The sequence below is a fragment of the Lissotriton helveticus genome, chromosome 6 (genome assembly GCF_964261635.1).
Source record: "Lissotriton helveticus chromosome 6, aLisHel1.1, whole genome shotgun sequence".
Taxonomy (NCBI): domain Eukaryota; kingdom Metazoa; phylum Chordata; class Amphibia; order Caudata; family Salamandridae; genus Lissotriton; species Lissotriton helveticus.
Window position 1 is genome coordinate 2066267810 of NC_136067.1, and position 22080 is coordinate 2066289889.

Consider the following 22080-nt stretch of genomic DNA (forward strand, 5'->3'; position numbering starts at 1 on the left):
CATATGCAATTGCAAAAGTCCCCCGTGCACAGGGGTTCCGGTTATGTGGTCCCCACAAGGGACACTGGCCTCAAAGTTAGCGAGAGGGCAGCTCGACCACAAGGAATGTAGGAACCCACCTCCTGTGTTAATGGAGAGGGAGACATAGTTGGGCCCAGTTGAAGTATAATGAAGTCCAGAGTGTCAAGATGGTCGAAGGTCAGTGGTTTCTTGTTCGGAATCTTTTCCACGTCGAATCTAGGGTCCTACATCCAGGTAACCCCTTTTGTACCAACAGAAGAGGGTTGGACAGATTCAGGGGACCCTCCCAAGGGAAGGTCAGGACAGGGGGGTGGTTACACCCATGTCCTTTGTCCAGTTTTGTGCCAGAACAGGAACCAAAGTTTCCTAGAACTGTTTTGAACTGGACTATGCAAAGGGACATCAAATGTGCCCCTCGTGCAGACTTTCAGGCACTTTGGAAGTGCACCTACCCAGCTCCAATACACAAAATACAGTCTGGGAGATGGGGCTGACTTCCTCTGCTCGAGCTTTGTTCAGCAGCCGGAGGGCAGAACTGTGTCTCTGGTCGGCAGCATCCATTTTGTGCTGTCCAGGTCAAGAAATATGGTACAGGGAAGACCAGATCCCACAAAGCTTGCTTCTGAGGAGTGGAATCATACCTCCCTCACTGGTTACCTTTGTGGAGGTATGATTTCAAGGTGTTTGATAACCAACATGACATGGTTTTTTGCAGCCGCTTTCAAGATAGCATTTTAGGTGAGCATATACCTACCTATACCGCACACTTCTCAGCTCGTTATACATGATGGTGGAGAATGCATTCACTTTGCTATCAACATATCTGTGCATTTCATGGTATTGCAGTACACCTAAATTGCATGTGGATTCAGCTCTCTTTGCAATATAAGAGATTTCCAAAGCATACATGAGGTCTTTTTTGGACCCAAACATGCTTTGCCCTTTCCTCATTCTGTAGTTGTTGTGTAGTCTAATTACTTTTCAAAGAAATCACACTTGAACATTCTTTCTGGAGTTGTCTAGATGTGGTATATAAATAAATAATACCGGATCTATTTTTGAATGAATAAATGAATAACAGATAGCTCAATAAATAAGAGTCAAGATTCGAGGTAGTAGGAGTTTTGCAGGTTTAATACAGCATAAGGACAGGAACAGGACAACCTGCACGGGAACAGGATGGCAGCGCTGCCGGGGGCAGAATCAGGATCGGCGTGCTAACATTTAATAACAATACACGATCATATATACTAAAACAGTTGCATTACAATACATACGATAGGCGGAGCAGTGGGTGTGATCAATAGCAGTCGCGAAAGATAAGGGTGAAAGTAGGTGTAACAGAGGCGTATACATAGACATGTGATGCAAACGTAACAGAATATGTCATGAATGGGGCGGGAACATGGAGGGGGCTACCTAAGGAGCCGGGACCTCTGACCTAATGGTGCGCGCAAACTGGCAATGACGTGTTACTAGGAGAAGCTGGGGGCTTCGAACTCTGTGTTAGGAGCAGAGACTGAAGTCTGGAGAGTCAGGGCGACATGTACCTAAGCAGTATCTAGTATCTGATGTTTAGAGAACATGTTGATGGAATCCAAAAGTTATCGGGGTAAAGGCGAACAGACTCTAAGACTGGAGCATGCATTACTCTACATGTAGTGCGTGATGAAGAATATTAAATGACCATTAAATGCAGTATTTCTCTAACGTGGAGACGTAAAGGCTAGACAATGACGGAAACTATTGATGCGATTCAGTAGCTTTAGGAATGCAGAGAAGGAGGACTAACTGATAACTGGAATCATAACATACTCTTGGCAGACTCAGAGGCAGAGCCAGGCTGAGCCGGGTACTGTGAGGCAGGAAGTAAGTGAAGGGTCGAGGATACAGGTGGGGGCTGTATCGCTCCTCAGCGAGGCTTCAGGAGACAGGAGCTGAATCTGGTGTCCGGGCCCTTTTGAGGCCTAGAAACGGGGACTTTACAATGGAATAACGTGCACACTGAGAAACGTGGCAACGTAGCTTTACATAGGCCTGATATTCGTAGTATTCACGAGAACTGGAAACTGACATACTAGAGGTGGACACAACTGTAATTGCGTCATTAATCGAACATAGGGAATACATATGCATATTAATCATGCACAGATAACATATGATGGATGACGCGTAGGGACACAGAACATGGCAAAATTTACTTTTCCACATTCCCTCCTTGTCACTACGTTTCCATCAGGAAACATCAATATTCATGATACCATCTATCATTTCATACAGTATCATTTGCTCGTCTCGAATTTTCTGGGAACGTGTTTTAGAACGGGGCTTGGGACTAGGAATACAAGAGGTAGCACAAATGCCGCAAATCGCAGGGCCACATTGTATACAGAGGCAGCAGCTGAATATGATCGCTACTGCAATACCTAGAAAGGACAAGACTTTCCATCCCTAAGCGGAAATTATAGTCCAGAACCAACCGGACCATGTCCAGGTGCCTGGATCTTGGTGTAACAGATGGGCAATTTTATGGAGTCTGGTTATAGCTGAATAAACAGACGGCGCGTTATTTGGAATGAAAATGCAGCAACTAGATCCGATGACTCTACAGGCCCCGCCCCTATCGGCCAATATGACGTCAAGGACGAGACGATTCTGGAGCACGACAATTCTCATAAAGGATTGTTCTTCGGTTAAATTACTTAGAGCAGAAGTAGTCTCAATTACTACTGCTTCGAGTGTTCTGGTTAATCTACGTATCAGTTTACTATTCACAACTGTACCTAAATAAGGGAAGACACCTTTATTGATATCTATATATTGTTCTAGAGCAGTTTCAGTATAATCGACAATCGGGAGGTTTCTCTTGTGTCTAGTATGTACTAGGTGGGAATTCCTATGGTAGTCGGGTGGGGCTAGGAAAACTGGTGGCAGTAGGAAGGCAATGTAACAGGTTCCCTCCCAATCGAGGGGCAGACGAACATATGCGGTCTGACCACAAATAAAATAAGAATGACGTGAAGCTTTGAAAATAGATTTCCCACTGTCACTGTATTTGACTATAGTAGTACAATCGCTATGTCCTACATGTACGGAACCATTATTTCTAACACATAATTCGCCTTTGACTGGTAGTACTGAAATAGTAGGTAAGTCTGGAGTAGTATCAGACTGAACATTCAGGACCATGAAATTCGAAGAATAATTACCTAAATTGTAAACTTCGTTTTCTAGATCTAACCCTGTTCTGTGGGGAAGACCTTGCTTGTCTGGAAAACATGTACTGTTAAGAAAAGACATATCTGTTAAAGATGATGTTAACGTGGACCATGCTCCACACGAACCATTATGTGAAAATGGATAAGGAAAGAGTGGCAGAACTCCCTTCGGTGTCTGGAAAGGGGGGAGTCGACCACACACCCAACAATTAGTGGCATTGCTGGTCTGGTGTGAATAATGTAACATGCGGATAAAAGAATTGTTACGCATAGCGAGGCGGTAAGAGAGTTCATGAGGAGGCAGATCACTAAACGTGTGCTCTACTGTAGCATTGGCAGACTTATTTACATGAGAAACTGGAAAATACAAGTAAAACGCATAACTGGTGCAGGAAATCATAATACTGAGAAATAATATGAAACATAGAAAAACGATACATCGGATTGAGTTTTGACTAACTCTCTCACTATGGGGGTCTATTTTATACATGTCAGAAACCGGTCTAACCGTTTCACCTAGGGGAGGACTTAGACAATCAAACTGGCTGACTTATTTTACTAGACCTTAACTTGAGTTTATACTCCTGTTGCGGAGTTTTCTCTAACTGGGAAGGGTTCGTAGCAATGTCTTTTGCGGGACAGTCCTTAAGAATAGTACTTTGGCAGTCCTTAGAATCCTGGGAAATGTTCTTTGAGACTGGCTTCAATCCATAAAATTTCTTTATATGCGAAAGATGCACCCAGCCTTTGCGTCCCTCCAACTTCACGGCTGTACGGGTGGCGAGGAGGACCTGTCGGGGCTCCTTCCAGCGAGGCTCCAGCGGACTTGAGCGATCGAAATTTCGCACTAGGACCATGGATCCTGGAACGATTTCATGCGGTGCCACCTCGGTATTGTCTGGAAATGCGGCAGCAACCTGTGAACGACAAGAGTTGAGGGCAGACATCAAGGAAGCTAGGTAATCTGTCAGCATATTACTTGAAACATCGGTAATACTTCGGGGTCTAGGAGTACCCCACATGTTAGGGGGGCGGCCGAAAACGACCTCATACGGGGACAGACCTGATCTGGAATGTGCGACCATGCGCATATAAAACAAAGCGACTGGCAGAGCTACGAGCCAGTCCACACCTTTCTCTTGACAAACTTTTGCAATTCGAATTTTCAGGGTCTGATTATGTCTCTCTACGAGACCGGCTGCTTCAGGATGGCGTACACAATGGAACTTCCACTGGTACCCTAACAAAAGGGACACATGCTTCATGAGTTCAGATGAGAATGGCTGGCCGTTGTCAGAATATACGACTCTAGGGAGTCCATAACGGGGGAAGAACTCACGAACCAACTGCTTGGCAGTGGTCGCGGCTGTGTAATCTGGAACTGGATATGCCTCCGTCCACCTGGACAAAGCGCATACAACTACAAGGACATACTTGAAACCTCGACATCGCTCCATCTGAATGTAATCCATCTGGAGGACTTCAAAAGGGTGGTCAGGGGGCTGGAATCCACCTTGTTCCACCGGGACACTGGATTGAACTGACAACATATCATACAGGTACGGACTTTCTGCTTGGCTGCAGCTCGTAAATGCTTGTTGAACCAAATGTTCTGGATACTGTCTAACATGGCTTTTTCTCCTAAATGTGCTGGACTATGTGCGGTATTAATAATGACTTGAACCATAGAGTCGGGGAGAAACCATGTGGCTCTACCCTTCGTTAACCATCCTTGATCTGTCTGGACCCCTCCTTGTTCGGACCATTTCTTGATTTCCTCGGGAGTAGCATGTAACTGGATATCTATGACATCTTGAGTAGGGTCTTTAACTGTCATGCATGTAGTCGGATCTGGAGTGTGCGTCTGTGTCGGATTAACTGAAATGTCTGGAGTCTGAGCTGTAAGCTTGGCTGTGCGATCTGCTAGATCATTACCCTGGGAAATGGTGTCAGTAACTTTCGTATGTGCTTTGCACTTCATGATAGCAATGGATGTCGGTAACTGTATGGCATCTAACAGAGCCTGAATGAGGAGACCATGCTGAATCTTGGTTCCATGAGAAGTCATGAAACCTCTCTCCTGCCAGAGCACTCCGAAGTCGTGTACGACTCCAAATGCGTAACGTGAATCTGTGTAAACATTAACTTTCAGGTTCTTGGCGTGTATGCAGGCTTGAGTCAGAGCAACTAGCTCTGCTGCTTGAGCAGACAGGGTGTCAATACGATGTGTTTCAATAACTTCAGTGTCAGTAGTCACTGCATACGCGGCGACTAGTTCTCCTGTACTTGTTCTCATACATGAACCATCCACATAAAGTGTCAGATCTGGATCTGGTAATGGAGTATCTGTCAGATCTTGTCTTGGCTTTGTCATGATGTTAACTACTTCCACACAGTCGTGTGTTGCAGGGTTTGGATTAACTGACGGTAACAGTGTAGCAGGATTTAAAACGTTGCAGCGTCTGATTTCTATGTGTGGCTGGAACAGTGTCAATTCATAACCTGTTAAACGTGCAATTGTCAAGTGCTGAGTTTGTGTTCGGTTTAAAAGAACTTCCACGGAGTGTGGAACTTGTACTGTCAAGGAATGTCCTAATACTATGGAATCACTTTGTCTGATAGCTAGTGCTGTGGCTGCAACTGACTTGAGGCACGCAGGCAGAGCCTGGGCTACAGGATCTAATGTGCTCGAAAAATAAGCACAGGGCTTGTACTGTCCTGCTTGATCTTGTGTGAGGACAGATAATGCTGTACCTTCGCGTTCTGTGACGAAAAGTGTAAAAGGCTTACTGTAGTTCGGTGTTGCTAGAACTGGAGCTTGACATAGGGCTTTCTTTAACTCATTGAAACTAAGTGTATGTTCAGATGTCCAAGGGAGGACAGTCGATACGGCTGCCTCCTGTGTCGTTAACTGTATCAGTGGTTTAGCTAGAAATGCATACTGAGGAATCCATTGTCTGCAATAAGAAGTGAGGCCGATAAAAGCACGTACCTCCTTCTGGGTCTTGGGCTGAGGAAGACTCGCTATTAACTGGATTCGGTCTGGTGTCAACTGCCTACCCCTCTTGGACAGTAAGTGTCCTAAGTAGACCACTTGCTGGACACAGAATTGAAGCTTCGAAGGGGACACCTTGTGTCCCATCTCGGCTAGGAAATACAAGACTGTAAGGGATGCTCGCTCGCAAGCACATTCAGAACGGGCTGTGATCAGTAGATCATCAACATACTGGAGCAGGGCAGTGTCAGTTGGCATGTGAATGTTGTCTAGTTGTCTCTTAAGTGCTTGACTGTAAATACTAGGACTTTCCGTGAAACCTTGAGGAGCTCGTGTGAACATATAGCTCCTTCCATTTAAACAAAATCCGAAAAGAAACTGGCTGTCTGGATGAATGGGGACACTGAAAAATGCGTTCTTGAGGTCTATGACAGTGAAAAATGAGGCTTCTGAATCAATGGCTGTCAATAGGGAAGAGATATCTGGGACAACTGGGTACTGGGGAATAATACATTTATTAAGTTCTCGGAGATCAATCACTAATCGATATACTGGGGGTGCATTTGGATCAGTACGTTTCATGACTGGAATGATCGGAGAATTACATACATTGGAGTCAGTTTCTACAACTACTCCCTGAGCCATGAGCTCGTCAATAATTTTGGATAAGGCTGCTACAGCCTCGGATGGCAATCTGTACTGCCTGATTCGTGGTAACACTACACCTGGCTTGAGAGTCACACGATGGGGTGTGATTTGCATATAACCAACATCAGTTGGACCTTGCGCCCATAGATGCTGCGGAACATTGGACAATCTGGGATCAAAATCTCGTAATACATAGTGACCCTTGAAGTCACGTAGGAACAATCGTATTCCCTCTGGGGAACAGCATATAACTGCACCTAACTCTTTCAGTGTTTTAATGCCTAATAGATTTTCTGGACATGACTTAGTGAGTAACAGATCAGTAGTGCGGGACAATGGACCTACTTCTAGAGTAACTGGCTTTGATATTTCATTTACAATAGGTTTTCCTGAAAATCCAAGGGAAACATTTCTTGAGCCTGAGAGCGGAGCCCCTGGAACTTCGGCGTGACTGATAGTGGTCCTACTTGCCCCTGTATCAATCAGAAACTTTCTATCTTTCCCTAATACTTGACTGTGAACATAGGGACCTTCTTGATCTACAGGTATCTCGATGAGAGGCAAGCCTACCTCCCTCTCTAGGCTGTTTCATGAATATGGCTGATACTCTGGATACTCGGACTGTGCATACTGGTACATCTGCTGTGTAACATGCTGTGTTGCAGCGATAGGCTGCGGTGCTGTAACTGTCTGTGGTACATTCTGTGACTGAGGAGTCTGTGTAACTTGTTCTTGTCTCGGCGGACGTGGTCTTTCTTTAGTCTTACCGGTAGCTATATTGTGTTTCAGAACTGCACACTCGTTTATAAAATGACCTGGCTGTTTACAATAATTGCAGTTTCCTTTAACGGGAGCTGCAGGATGACTGGCTTGATTCGGACCCCTCTTCTGACTGTCTTGTGGAACAGATTGTGCAACTAGTACTTTCATTTTCGTGTCTTTCATACGTTTTCTCTCGTGTTCTTGCTCTTCTCTGATTCTATTCTGGTGATATTGAAGCATCTGTAACATCTGGGACGGGGTGTTAGCTTGCCAGGTACTTTCGACTTTCAAAACTCGGTTTTTAATTTGGGGACTTGAATTCTCGACTAATTTAGTAACAAAAAGATGAGGGTACGACTCACTACTTGTCTTGAGGCCACTGTTTATGGTAAAACATTTCTCAAATCTGGAATAGTAATCACTAATATCTTCGTCTTGTTTCTGTTTACAGGCTGAGATTGCATCCCAGTCTTCTTTTCTAGTTGTCAATAACCTAGGCAAAACTTGTATTAATAATTCTGGTAATTCTTTACATTTATCTCCAAGACCGGTACCTGGTACTCGTGCCTTGTCTTCAGCTTCTAGGACTGTCCAATCGATCTTTTTCTCTCCCACCTCCCATTCTTTTTCTTTGAGTTTCTCATATACCCCTGCGGGCAACAGGACTTTTAACATTTTAATTATATCTGGATACGTGTATTCTCCCATACGGAGCATGTCTTTTAATTCTCGGTGGAACCCTGCTGGATCTTTATCATGACAGGGAATTAACTTTTTCATCTCTAAGAGTTCCATCTTTGTGATAGGGGTGTAAACAAACACTCGTTGCATTTCACCACCGTCTGTCTTAATTGGATGTACTTCTCGTAACGGATTCTGTCGGTCTATGTAAAAGGGTTTACTTTCTGGGGGTGAGACATGAACAAAATGCGGGTTCAGAAACGTTCTGTATTTGTGGCGCTGTTCTAGAATGACACTAATCAAATCGGTACTTAAACCTTTCCATTTATACTGGAGTAACTCGTTCAGGACATCGTGTAACGGACCTGGATCAGAATGTTGACCCTCATACAATGTAATGAGGTGCTGGATCATATACATACCCGCCAGTCGTTGCTCGGCTGGGGGCATTTTCAGAAACATTTGTGCCACTATTTCGTCTGGAAAAGTGGTAGAATCAGTAATCCATCGGACTGCTGATCGGACTAGTTCTTGTTCATGCATAGAACTTAACTCACTATAACCGATTCGTGATTTCAGAATGTGATCGGTAGCTTGAAATACTTGTTCCAGAGAACCTTGTTCTGGTGCTGGATGATGAAAAATTGACTTGTGTTCTAGGCGCAAATGGCGATCTGGAAATCTAGATTTTCCTACATACGCTATTCTGTCGGGATTCTCGTCCTCTACCTCTTCCGCAGAGTCATTTTCTTTTTCGCTTACTTGTGCTTCTTTACGTTGTTCGTGTACCCTTATTATTTCTTTACGAATCTTCTTGTACATACTCTCTATACTACCGATAGTCTTATGCTTACCCTCGGCTATATTATCACTCCACCTTGTCAGGACTTTCATTTCGGCTCGATCTTTGGTCGGATAATCTTGTTCCCTTATTAGACAATTAATCAGAAACTTTAATAGCATGAGCTGGACTTCAACTTTTCTTTGGCACATGACATCACTAATACTTTCTGGATCATTCCCTGTACGGATGAAACGATATATTCTGTCTAGATCTTCTTTCATGTCTGGTAGGGTGACTAGATACTCGGTCACCTTTCTCACGCGTAATGAATATAATACCATATTATCCTCGCCTGGGACTGGATCATAGCCACATTCGTTAAGGGCTTTTCTTATTTCTGCAACAGACTGATACCTGGGCGTACGCTGTGACGCTTGTGCATGTAATTCGGCTAACGTTAAACGCTTGTGTGGCGGCGGGGTTTGAGGAGGACCTCCTCCTGCGGCCCCTAAACTAGAGTCGTCTACTGATGCTCTTCGTCCTGGCAGAGTGGGAAATGGAAATGCAGGCTGGACTTGTATGGCGGGCTGGACCGGGGGTACCGTAACAGGTACTCCGGTGTCTGGAGGAGCGGGAAGTGCCTGATTTACAGGGACTGGCGGAGTAGTAACAGGATTTGCATATTCTGGGACTGTGTCGTCCAAATAGGACGAGATAAAAATATCAGCTGCGGTCGGTTTGTGACGTAGCTTGGTCGGAACTAATGGTGGCGGGAAATTACTGGATGCCTCTGGGGTCGATTTTGGCAAGCCCTCGGCAAGAAGAGGATACATACCCTTGATAAGAGCATGCCTCTGTCTGTCTGACTGTTCGGTTTTAACTCGTTCACCAATCTCGATTAATTCCTTTTCTTGGGCTCGTTCTAAGGATTCTCTACTCAATTCTGACTTTCTGATTTCTTTTTCGGTTCTTTTATGAGATTCTTTGCGCCATAACTCGATGGCATCTTTCTGTGACTGTCTGGCTTTCTTTTTCCATAATGCTTCTTCTACTCGCATGATGCACTCGGCATCCCATGTGCCTGATACAGGCCATCTATACTTTTCCTCTAACTGTTTGGTATACTCGACCCATAAATCTAGATATAATATGGCACTTATGCCATGCTTCTGGTACATAAAATGACCTGGACTGTCCCTAGGCGGGACAGGAACTGCTGCTTCTAGCAGACCTTTTCTAGTTCTTAACTGACGCAGTTTTGAAAAGAGCGGCATGACTGAACTATAATCTGGACACAATACAATACACAATAAACACGATAATCACTTCGCACTCATACCACGACATTAAAATACATGAAGATCATTCAGAATAACAGTTCGAACAGAATACTACCTGGAATACGGGAAACAGAATACATGAATTTTCTCGAGAACAGAACTGACTAGAACAGGAACTAGATGCACTTCTGAAACAGTACGAAACTTACCGGTCTCATACAGAGACACGTCAGGACCCGCATCCACCGAAGTGGACACTTCGTTTGTGGGACTGTGTACCACCAACCCACGGACCAGAGTCAATTAGATTGACCCTGTCTAGATACTACCCCAGCAACGGTACTCACCGGGCAGCAAGAACGGAAGGCCTCAGACTGGACTGGACTGCTTCGACGCCGGACGGACGAACTTCGGACTTCTGTTACGGGTGGGCCTCCGGATACCTCGGACCTTGGACTCTCGGCTTGGGCTCTGGTCGGGACTCGCCGCGTTCCTCCACCGTCTCGTCTGGATGCTGGACCGCCACCTCCGTCTCCTCCGTGGGCCTGAGGGATACTTGAAGCAGAAATATCTGCACGTGCACGGTATGGTTCCGTCACGGCTGCAGAGGGTCAGGGGGCTTGCGTGGCTTCACCGACGCGCGGGGAAAGGGCAAGTCCCTGTTCGGGCGCCATTATGTGGTATATAAATAAATAATACCGGATCTATTTTTGAATGAATAAATGAATAACAGATAGCTCAATAAATAAGAGTCAAGATTCGAGGTAGTAGGAGTTTTGCAGGTTTAATACAGCATAAGGACAGGAACAGGACAACCTGCACGGGAACAGGATGGCAGCGCTGCCGGGGGCAGAATCAGGATCGGCGTGCTAACATTTAATAACAATACACGATCATATATACTAAAACAGTTGCATTACAATACATACGATAGGCGGAGCAGTGGGTGTGATCAATAGCAGTCGCGAAAGATAAGGGTGAAAGTAGGTGTAACAGAGGCTTATACATAGACATGTGATGCAAACGTAACAGAATATGTCATGAATGGGGCGGGAACATGGAGGGGGCTACCTAAGGAGCCGGGACCTCTGACCTAATGGTGCGCGCAAACTGGCAATGACGTGTTACTAGGAGAAGCTGGGGGCTTCGAACTCTGTGTTAGGAGCAGAGACTGAAGTCTGGAGAGTCAGGGCGACATGTACCTAAGCAGTATCTAGTATCTGATGTTTAGAGAACATGTTGATGGAATCCAAAAGTTATCGGGGTAAAGGCGAACAGACTCTAAGACTGGAGCATGCATTACTCTACATGTAGTGCGTGATGAAGAATATTAAATGACCATTAAATGCAGTATTTCTCTAACGTGGAGACGTAAAGGCTAGACAATGACGGAAACTATTGATGCGATTCAGTAGCTTTAGGAATGCAGAGAAGGAGGACTAACTGATAACTGGAATCATAACATACTCTTGGCAGACTCAGAGGCAGAGCCAGGCTGAGCCGGGTACTGTGAGGCAGGAAGTAAGTGAAGGGTCGAGGATACAGGTGGGGGCTGTATCGCTCCTCAGCGAGGCTTCAGGAGACAGGAGCTGAATCTGGTGTCCGGGCCCTTTTGAGGCCTAGAAACGGGGACTTTACAATGGAATAACGTGCACACTGAGAAACGTGGCAACGTAGCTTTACATAGGCCTGATATTCGTAGTATTCACGAGAACTGGAAACTGACATACTAGAGGTGGACACAACTGTAATTGCGTCATTAATCGAACATAGGGAATACATATGCATATTAATCATGCACAGATAACATATGATGGATGACGCGTAGGGACACAGAACATGGCAAAATTTACTTTTCCACATAGATACTTGCAGGTAGGTACAGAAGAGAGGATTGCTGATAAGCAAAACGTAGTGTAGTGTATAGTAGTGGTTTGCAGTTTTATCTTATGGTTTCTCCAGGAATTAAATCACCAATGGTAGTAAAATCCAAAATTTTGCATTAATTGATAGTCTCTTTACTACAGTGAGTGTATATAAGGTATCATCTTCCCCACTGTCAAAGAGCCACTGATTCCTTTTGAAGAAGTGCTAAGATGTTTTCAGTCTCTGTATGTATCAGGTTCTATGATGATGGACCGGAGGGTTGGCTCACTATGTATATCAGAGTAAGGTGCTGGTTTTCCATGAATGTAGGTCACTCATCTGATGTAAAAGAGAACTAGAAACAAGGAAGGACTAACTTGACCAGCCAGCTCGCTACAAGCTCTACGAGCATGACATTTGATTTAGGAGCTTTTCCACTGTTGAGATTTTTAATTATTACTGATAGAGGATAGTTAAATGTTAAACTATGATATGTTCAAGACCCTGTGTATTACCCTCCATGTTGGCTATAATGAAAATGGCGGAAAAGGGATTGATAATATTTTGTTGTTTTGCATATGAGAGTAAGGAACAAACATACCACTGTGCTCTGCGAATGATTCAGAGATCGGTCCATGATCTGAAGTTTTCATGTTCGTGGCTGTTTCTTGTTCAGTGAAATCTGGTGAGTGTTCAATACTGGCTTAGATATGCGGATATCCTGCACCACACCTGTATCAGTGTGGCAATGACAGAAGCTGCCCAGGGTTACAGAAGTGCTGCGTCGGCTATTGTGCGAGGGAATGCAGGGAGCCCAGGCCAGGTAATAACCTCCTTGCAATGTGTGCTGTGATATTTCCAAACCAGATCAAACCAATGATAAAAAACACTACACATGTACAGTAAGAACTGATTAGTGTAACAGTACCTGCCAACTGCTCTATCTCTAGTGCACCTCAGGGAACCACTCCTCTTGTTTTGCGCCTTCTCCCAGAAGAGAAGGGGCTCCTGTGACAGCAATCACTGCAACAATTGCTGAGAGGCCATTCATACAAATCAAGAAATAATAATAATTGAATCATAATTGTTTACAGTGGTACATCAATATTGAATATGATTGACAATCTTAGTGCAATTACAATGCATAATAATTAGTACAGGTTGAGGAGCTGCATACACACCAACAGAAGTTATGTCTATACATTTATGCAGCTACTAGAGCTTTATCCACCACCAGTGAGGCCCCGCAGCAGTAGGGTGGCAACCTGTGCATCTAATAACATGGTAATAAACAATTCAAACAATTGATCAATACCCCTGCCTCAGTCCACCTCCTCGAGGTGGGCCCTCTTGATCGGACTCGCTTGTCTCTCTCCTGGCAAAGTTACTCCAGTACAGGCCCCATAAATCTTTAGGTCGCTCTAGGGAGGAAGTAGTTCACTATACAGTTCTGATTGTGTATTGCAATCTAGCATATCTTTAGACCAGTCAGTGACAATGGGGGAAGGCCCTCGGACCCATCGTATTGCAATTCTGTGTTTACCCAAAAGTAGCCCCATATTTACTAATCAGCAATCGCTTTGAATAGCCCAGTAGTGCCTGTAGTGGACCCGGTGATATCGGCACACCAGTGATTACTCTGAGCATATGGAATATGAGTCACTAGTAATTAGCGATCCCCAGGAACAACCCGGAAATATGCAGAAACCCTGCTGGACTGGCACTACAGTGGTCACATTCTGCAGTTTCAAAAAGACCATATTGATGCAACTGGGCAGGTGTATAGTAACTTCTTTTGAGAAACCTAAAATAAATTAAACAGTGTCTCCGATTCAAAGAAACGTGCTGCATAACCTCGCAGCAAAATTGCCAAATGGTATCATTGAGAGCCTCCCCAATCTCATTTTGCCATTCCAGCCTAGTCCTGTGTTATGTTGTAAATGTTAGCGAAAGTCTTAGTGGGGGAGTCAGTGAGCAGTAGGTAAGAAAAGGAGGCCACCCACGGATGTTCCAATATCCCATAACCAAGTACCCCCCGAAGTGCATGTCTTACTCTGTGGAAATGTAACCGGGTGAGCGGTGTGAAATCATGTCCCTCAGTTTCAATCTCAGTCCATCCTTGAGCATTGCCTTTTGAGAACAGGTCCCCAATTTTTGTAATATTCAATGTGGCTTAAGAGTGAATTACTTCAGTTTCCTTGCACCCTAGCAACCAATGGCACCACTCAACCGGGGTAAAGGGGAAATACAGGATAATGCCCGCCTGCTTTTTCACTAAGTTTTGCCATGCATGAGTGGTTGAGTATAAAAATAGGGCGACCCAATAATCCCCTCGGGACTGGGAATAACCAATAACAAAATACAAATGTCCCTAGAGGAATCATTTACTTATTATTTCAAATTTCAGAGCATGTCACATATGTGAACCCAATTTATCACATTCAGGAAAAATCTAAAAAAACAATGTTGTATAAAGATTTGTTTTAATCCAATTTATAGAAGGGTATATTCAATTCATCATGTACGGCAACCAAAATACTATTGAATTTGTCCACATATTTTGCAGTAGTATCATGACACATATAACAAACTTAAACAGATATATTTGCATTGCTTTCGCTATGCCACAAAGTGCATAAATACAAACAAAAAGATGCAATAGTATCAACGTTTTGGTCTCTCTGACCGTCTATAAGATCCCGAGACCATCTTCAGGATGGAAGTGTTGCACAATGAATCTCCAAGACACTTGCCATATATGTAAGCTGTACGTCCGTATCGTCTTAATATGCCTTATTTTTGAACCAACATTGCTTAGTTCTCTCCCCGACTTCATAGACCGAGTCGTTGTTTTTTGAGATTTTCCCTGAATGTGATAAATTTGGTTCACATATGTGACATGTTCTGAAATTTGAAATAATAAGTAAATGATTCCCGTATTTTGTTATGCATGAGTGGTAGCATTGACAACATTTAAAATACTGGCTCGTCGAGGAGGTGCCCGAAACAGCTGCATCGGGAGGGGGAGTGCACTGCCACCACCTTCTCAATCTGCAAGTGTGGGAAGTCAGCTTGCCCATGAACCCAGTGGCAAGCACATGAGCTTTGCACAGACCTATAGTACAATTCTAAGTGTGGGCCTCCAAGGCCCCCCATAGCGTATGGTACCATGAGTGTGTCCTACTTAGCTCATGTTTCCCAGCCCAGCCCAATTTCACCAGCAATGATCTGATGACTCTGAAGAAGTGCACAGGGAGCACCATTTTCATGTTTATAAATAGAAATAAGAACCTTAGAAGCACAACCAATTTCATCGGAGAAATATGTCCCAATAGGGACAAGGGCAAGCAGATCCAGTCCACAATAGTGGCTATTCCAACTTGATGGGTTCCATGGCTGAGAGCAATGATAAAATAGTGGACCTTGTCCAGTTGATTTTAAGCCCAGAGAGCTCACCTTATCTTACTACCTTCCTCAGCACAGGGGACAAATTGGACTCAGGTTCCCTGATGTACAAAAGCGTATCATCAGCATATGTTGATATTATGAGGTTGTATCATGGGAAGCATACCCCTCTGTGACCATGGTACTCCCTGAGCGCACATGCCAATGGTTCCGCCACTGGAGCATACGGTGAGGGGGATAAATGGCAGTCCTGGTGGGTGCCTCTTGAGTTCTTGATGGGGCAGTGACTGAGTCTCCCACTCTAATCCTGGTAGTGGGAGAATTGAATAGGATTCCTTCTAGCTGCAGGAAGACAGCTCCCGCACCCAGTCACCTCAGCACTAGCCACATGAAGGCCCATTTGACCGAATCAAAGGCCTTTTCTACATCCAGAAAGACAGCAGCAGCCTTGGTCTCTAGTTTAATATGCTGTATCACCCCAAATACAGTCTGGAGTTTGCAAGTCAAGTTACGCCCCAGCATGAACACTGCCTGCTCAGGTTCAACCAGCTGCGGCACCAGAGGGGACAGAGGGTTGGCCAAGATTTTTACAATAGTTTGGAGTCTACATTGAGAAGAGACAAAGGCCTGTAAGAGGAGCATACTTCAGGGGGCTTTGCTGGCTTTAATAATGTCACTAATAAGGCCTCCCTCATAGTGAGGGGCATCCTCCCTTCCTCCCTCATCTCTTCGAACAGAATAATTAAATGAGTGCTTAGCAACTCTTCAAACTCCTTGGCCGTCTTTCCCCTTGGGCACTTCCCACCGTCATTGCATTAAGTGCAGCAAGTATTTAATTAGCATATAACGGTCTCATTAAGTATTCTTGTGTTCATCAGACAGCCACTGCTCTGATCTTTGTTTTAGGGGCAAAGTTAGAAGAAAATCTTCTGATTTGTGGAAGAAGTGAGAATACTTCTGTTACAGGATTATCCTTCTATAGAGAATTTGTGTACAAAATACCTCAATCATAGAGATATACCACTATTTTCTCTTTCCACTTAACTGTACAACACATCCTTTGTGTTTTGAAAGCTGTCATGTGTTCTCCAGGTCAGTTAGGAGATGCATACTCTTATGAAACCTTCTGAGGCATGTAGTCCGTTATTATAATCTGGGCAAGGAATTATTGACGGGCCCCTTTGTTTCAATAGAGACAACGAGGACTAGCTGAACTGTTCAAGTCTCATCTAGTCCTCAGTGAAATAAAAAAATATTAAAGTCAGCTGCAAAGTACTGTGATCCAAAAAAGGACTCAATATGGCAGTGGAATGACTTAGTGACAATAACCTACCAGTTGGAAGAGTTTCTTCCCACATATAATAATTGATAATAATTCAATCGCCATGTTTAGATAATAATGACGGAGCTTGACTGCAAAATAGAGAAAGTGAATGATTAAAGATGACTTGAGCAAGTACCATCTATATTTTGTGAAATGCTGAATCCCAATAACTAAAACAAGCACCTGCCACATCCAAGTTGCTACGCTACAGCATTTACCTAAATTTACCATTGCTTGCTGTATACAAGTAATGAGAAAAGGGACTTAGAATGTAAGATTTAAGTTAAAAAAGTTTTCTGCCTGATAGATTGAATAACAGAAAAACGTATGCAGCGTTCCTTCATAATCAAGGTTTGATTCTTGCCATAGGAAAATGCAAGACCGTTACACGACATTAGCCATATTCTTTTAACAAAAATATATTGTAGCTGTATCTCTTCACAATAACTAGGTGTGCTGGCCTTGTTAACTTAGGAAGGAGAATTATGAAATGGAATGACAGCAATATTTGTTGTTAGTGATTTTTGTGACACGCACTAATTACACAACTGCCAAAATTAAACATGGTTGAATATCACAAATGCCACCCGATTGAACGTATCTGCATTTGCAGACTCAAAGTACCCATCTGCATGAATATTATTGTATCATTGGTGACTGGTGAACCATTAAACTGTGGGGCATAAATCCCTTCAATGACTAATATCATGCCATGCAAGAGATCCCAAAATCATTTTGAGGAAGCATAGGATATTCTGGCATTGAGAAATTATTAAAAAAGGGGTCCAAATGGTTCATTTGCAGCACAGGTTGGGCACAAACTGTCATCGAAAATCTTTCAATCATTTTGTGTTGTTGTCCCCTGACACCCTAATATAACCGTTGATACACACATTCAAAAATAGAAACTAAAATTTTCAAAACATGGACATACCAATACCAGTTACAACAACCTATTCAGTAATTCCAAGATCTACATACACAGCTACTCGTTCACCAACAGTCCTATACAGACACTCATACATTTACTCACTCATCATATGTACTTATTCACCTCTACATCGTGATACACAATGACACTCATCCATAGAGTTGCTCACACACATAGTCACACATGTAAACAAAGTATCAAACATCCATTAAATTGCATATACAGTTATACACACACCACCACACTTACTGGCACAGAAACGTACACGTACTTACTCTCTTAAGCAATCACTTATAGAAACACAGACTAATTTATACAGGAACTCTTCCAATCTCTCACTCTCACATATACTCACTTATATACAACAAAGCTCACATATACTAGTTTAAAACATATGTAGTTACTCATAAAGACACTATTGATTCAGTCATTCACTCACTAACATATGCATAGACACACTCGTCCACCCACACAATCATGCACACCTACTGTCTCAACACATACAAACAGTGATGCACTCATTCATGCATCTATGCACTAAGTAATACCCCACTGAACCATACAGACACCAATACTGATACTTGAAAAACCAACTAATGACCTATATAGACACTCATGTAGCTACTCACCAACCCATGCAGCCACTTATACACAAAGTGAGAAATTGATACAGATATTTACATATTTAAACATTACTAACTAACCCATGTATTCACTAAGATACACTTAATCAGTTGGTTATACAATCAATTTTACCCAAAAAAATCATCCATTTAGACACTTATATACCCACTTATTCTTCCATGGACCTTGAGATATACATATATAAAAAATATTTAATTCTCAGAAATGCACACATTCACTGGATAATGTAATTTGAGATGTCATCAGTGATGTCATGAGGGATGTCACTGACCATGTCATGAGTGATGTAATATGTGACGTCATCAGCAGTGCATTGCGGGTGCGAGTTATAGTTAGCTGAACTAACTATAACGGGGGAATTTCAATGGTTTTGTACGAGTGAAATGTCCAGCTAACTATAACGCCCCTGAAACCTATGTTTTTTTCAGTGAATTTCTAAGGGTTTCTAAATGCTAATTCCTAACTATAACATGTCTGAAACCTATGTTTTTTTTTCAGGGAAATATATATATATATTACCTACTGGCGATAGCCAGTAGGTATATATAGTTAGGATTTTTTTCCTATGGGATTTTTGAAAATTCTATGTTGAATAACTTTGGCGTTTGTGGACGGAATTGGCTGAAATTTTCTGGAAAATGGAACATTTTGTTTCTGAGCAGCCCCTGAAAATTTGGGGGGGGGGTCGTCAAGGGGGGGCCGAGAAAAAAGGGGGGTCCCAAAACGAGTTTTTACAATGCAATTTTCCATAGGGCGGTTGGCCTCACTTTTAGCTCGAACGGCTGAATGGATTTCCACGAAACTTGGCAAAATTGTAGGGACTGGTAGCCCGATGTGCCTTTTGTAGGTCTCAATATATGTGCTCCAGTGGATTTTGAGTAAATTAGGTAAAAAAAAAGATATATATCTAGAGCCGCGCCCCGGTACGCGTACCGGGGAGCGCTTCAGGCGCGCCACGCGACTTGCGCACGGCAAGCTGATTGGTTCTCGGGTGTCTGTAAACATTCGAAACAGTCCGCAGCGGCCGCCATCTTGTGTCTCGGTGGGATTGAGACACAAGAGGTGGCAAGAATCAAAGGGGGGAAATTAGCAAAAGGGGGCAGGGTACACCCCCCTGACCCCCTACTTTTGATGTGGGGGCCATAAAAGGCTCCCGCGGGTAAAAAAAAAAAAATAATAATATCGATTTTCGCGGGGGGGAGCGCCCGGTACGCGCACCGGGGAGCTTACGGGGGAGCGTACCATGGAGATTAAAAATGACAGACTTTTTTAAAAAAAAAAAAGCTTCTTTTTATAAATTGGAGGTAGTTCTGAAAAGAACTTTTTTTTTGATTTTGTTGTTTTATATATATTTTTTTGTTTTTGTTGTTTTATATTTTTTTTTAGACTTTTTAAAACAATTTTATATTTTTTTTGGATTTTTGTCAAGGGAAAAACAAAAACAGGGATTGCAAAACTGCTCAACAGGAGCAAAAATTTTTTAAAATTTAGGGACTGGCAGAGCAGCGGTGTTGCTGCTTCTTTAGGGCAATCAGTTCAACACTCTGCTCCCCATAGCAGAGCAGTTCGTCACACTCTGTGCACAAAAATTTGATGCCTGCAAACACCGGCTGAATGTTAGGGACCATTCTTCCACGGGGTGGTCCCGAAGGTGTTGCTCCACCAGTGGAGGTGCTGCCGCCATCTGTTGGTACATTCCGTGCCAGCTCTCTGACACTCTCCCTGGCAAAGTTGTTAGGGTGTCTTCTTTTGACATGCCTGATCAAATTAGCATTCCCAAAACTATATTTTTTCAGAGGATTGCCTCTGGATAAACTACTCCCACATATTTTGCAGGTTACTTTGGGAGCATTGACTTTTTTCTGTCCTTCAGGGATGTCGTAAAATTTCCAGATGAAATGGGTTTTTTTCTTTTGCTGAGGAGGGTCCTCATCTAAAAATCCATCTGAATCACTGCTGGATGACTCTCTTGCAGCCATTGCTGGAGATCAGAAAAGTAGGAGATAGAGTAGACAGAACAGCTCTTGCTCTCTCCAAGTACAAAGCAATAGTGAGAGAAATGGGTGGGTTTCACACAATTTGGAAAATAAAAAGTTCTGAACCAATGAAAAGTGTTATTTTAAAGTCACATGGTTTGACGCGCTTACGCTACGCGCCCCGGGGCGCGCCCCGGGCGTGTATCGTAAGCGCATCGGGGCGCTTACGTTGCGCGATCGTATGCGCTTCCGGGTGCGCTTACGCGGTGCGTCATAAGACGCATCTCATGGCTACGCGATACGTGTCTTATGACGCAAGGCGTGGCGGCTACGCGATACGTCACGATGTTGTTTTCGTTCGCGGCAATAGCGCTTCCGGGACGCGTATTTGTACGCGCCCCGGGGCGCGCCGCAAGATTGCGCTTACCCGTGCGTTCACCTGTCCGCGCCCCGGGAGCTTACAAAAAAAAGTATTAAAAAAAATTATTAATAAACATATAAAATATATTTTTGGATTTAAAGAAGAATACATTTTACAGCTATAGATATTAGCTTTTAAAAAACCAATGAAATTCACTGAAAAAACCATAGGTTATAGACCATATATAGTTAGGAATTAGCATTTACAAAACCTTGAAAATTCACTGAAAAAAACATAGGTTATAGACCATATATAGTTAGGAATTAGCATTTAAAAAAACCTTATTTTACTCACACAAAACCATTGAAATTCCATATATAGTTAGTTGCACTAACTATATATCACGCACCCGCAATCCACTGCTGATCATGTCACATATTACATCATGCATGACATGGTCAGTGACATCACTGATGACATCACTGATGACATCTCAAATGACATCACTGATGACATCACTGATGACAACATCCAGTGACTGTATGTTTCTGTAAAGTTAAAATATGTCTTACATATTGAAGAATGAGTGGATGTATAAGTGTCTGGATGAAGGATTTAGTAGGTGCGTGACTGACTGTATGAGTGAGTGATTAAATGTGTCTCACTGAATGCATGGGTTAGTGACTAAACTGTTTTAATTTGTGCATCATTATGTCTGTTGTTCTGTAAACTGCTGCATGTGTTGATCAGTAGCTATACGAGAGGCTATATGTGTTATTAATTGGTTGCCCAAGTATTTCTATGGGAGATTGAGTTTGTGTGGGGGTGGCTGGAAGGTGTGTGACTCTATGCATAGATGTGTGAGCAGTTTATTCACTAGGTGTATGAGTTCAACAGTGCATGTGGAAACAGCTACATGGGCAGTTGACTGTGTGCATGAGTGTATTGATGAGTGAATGGATATCTCAATGCTACATGTCATAGTAAGTACATATGTAAAACACAGTACATGTGAGAGTTGGCATATATAAATAACTGTGCATGAGAGCCACTGAATGAGTGAGTGGTTGTATCGATCATTGTGAACTTGTATCAGGGATTGTATAAGAGAGTAAATATGTGTTAGTATATGTTTCAATAAGTAAGGTGTGTTTAACTGTATAGTTGAAGAAATGGAGGTGAG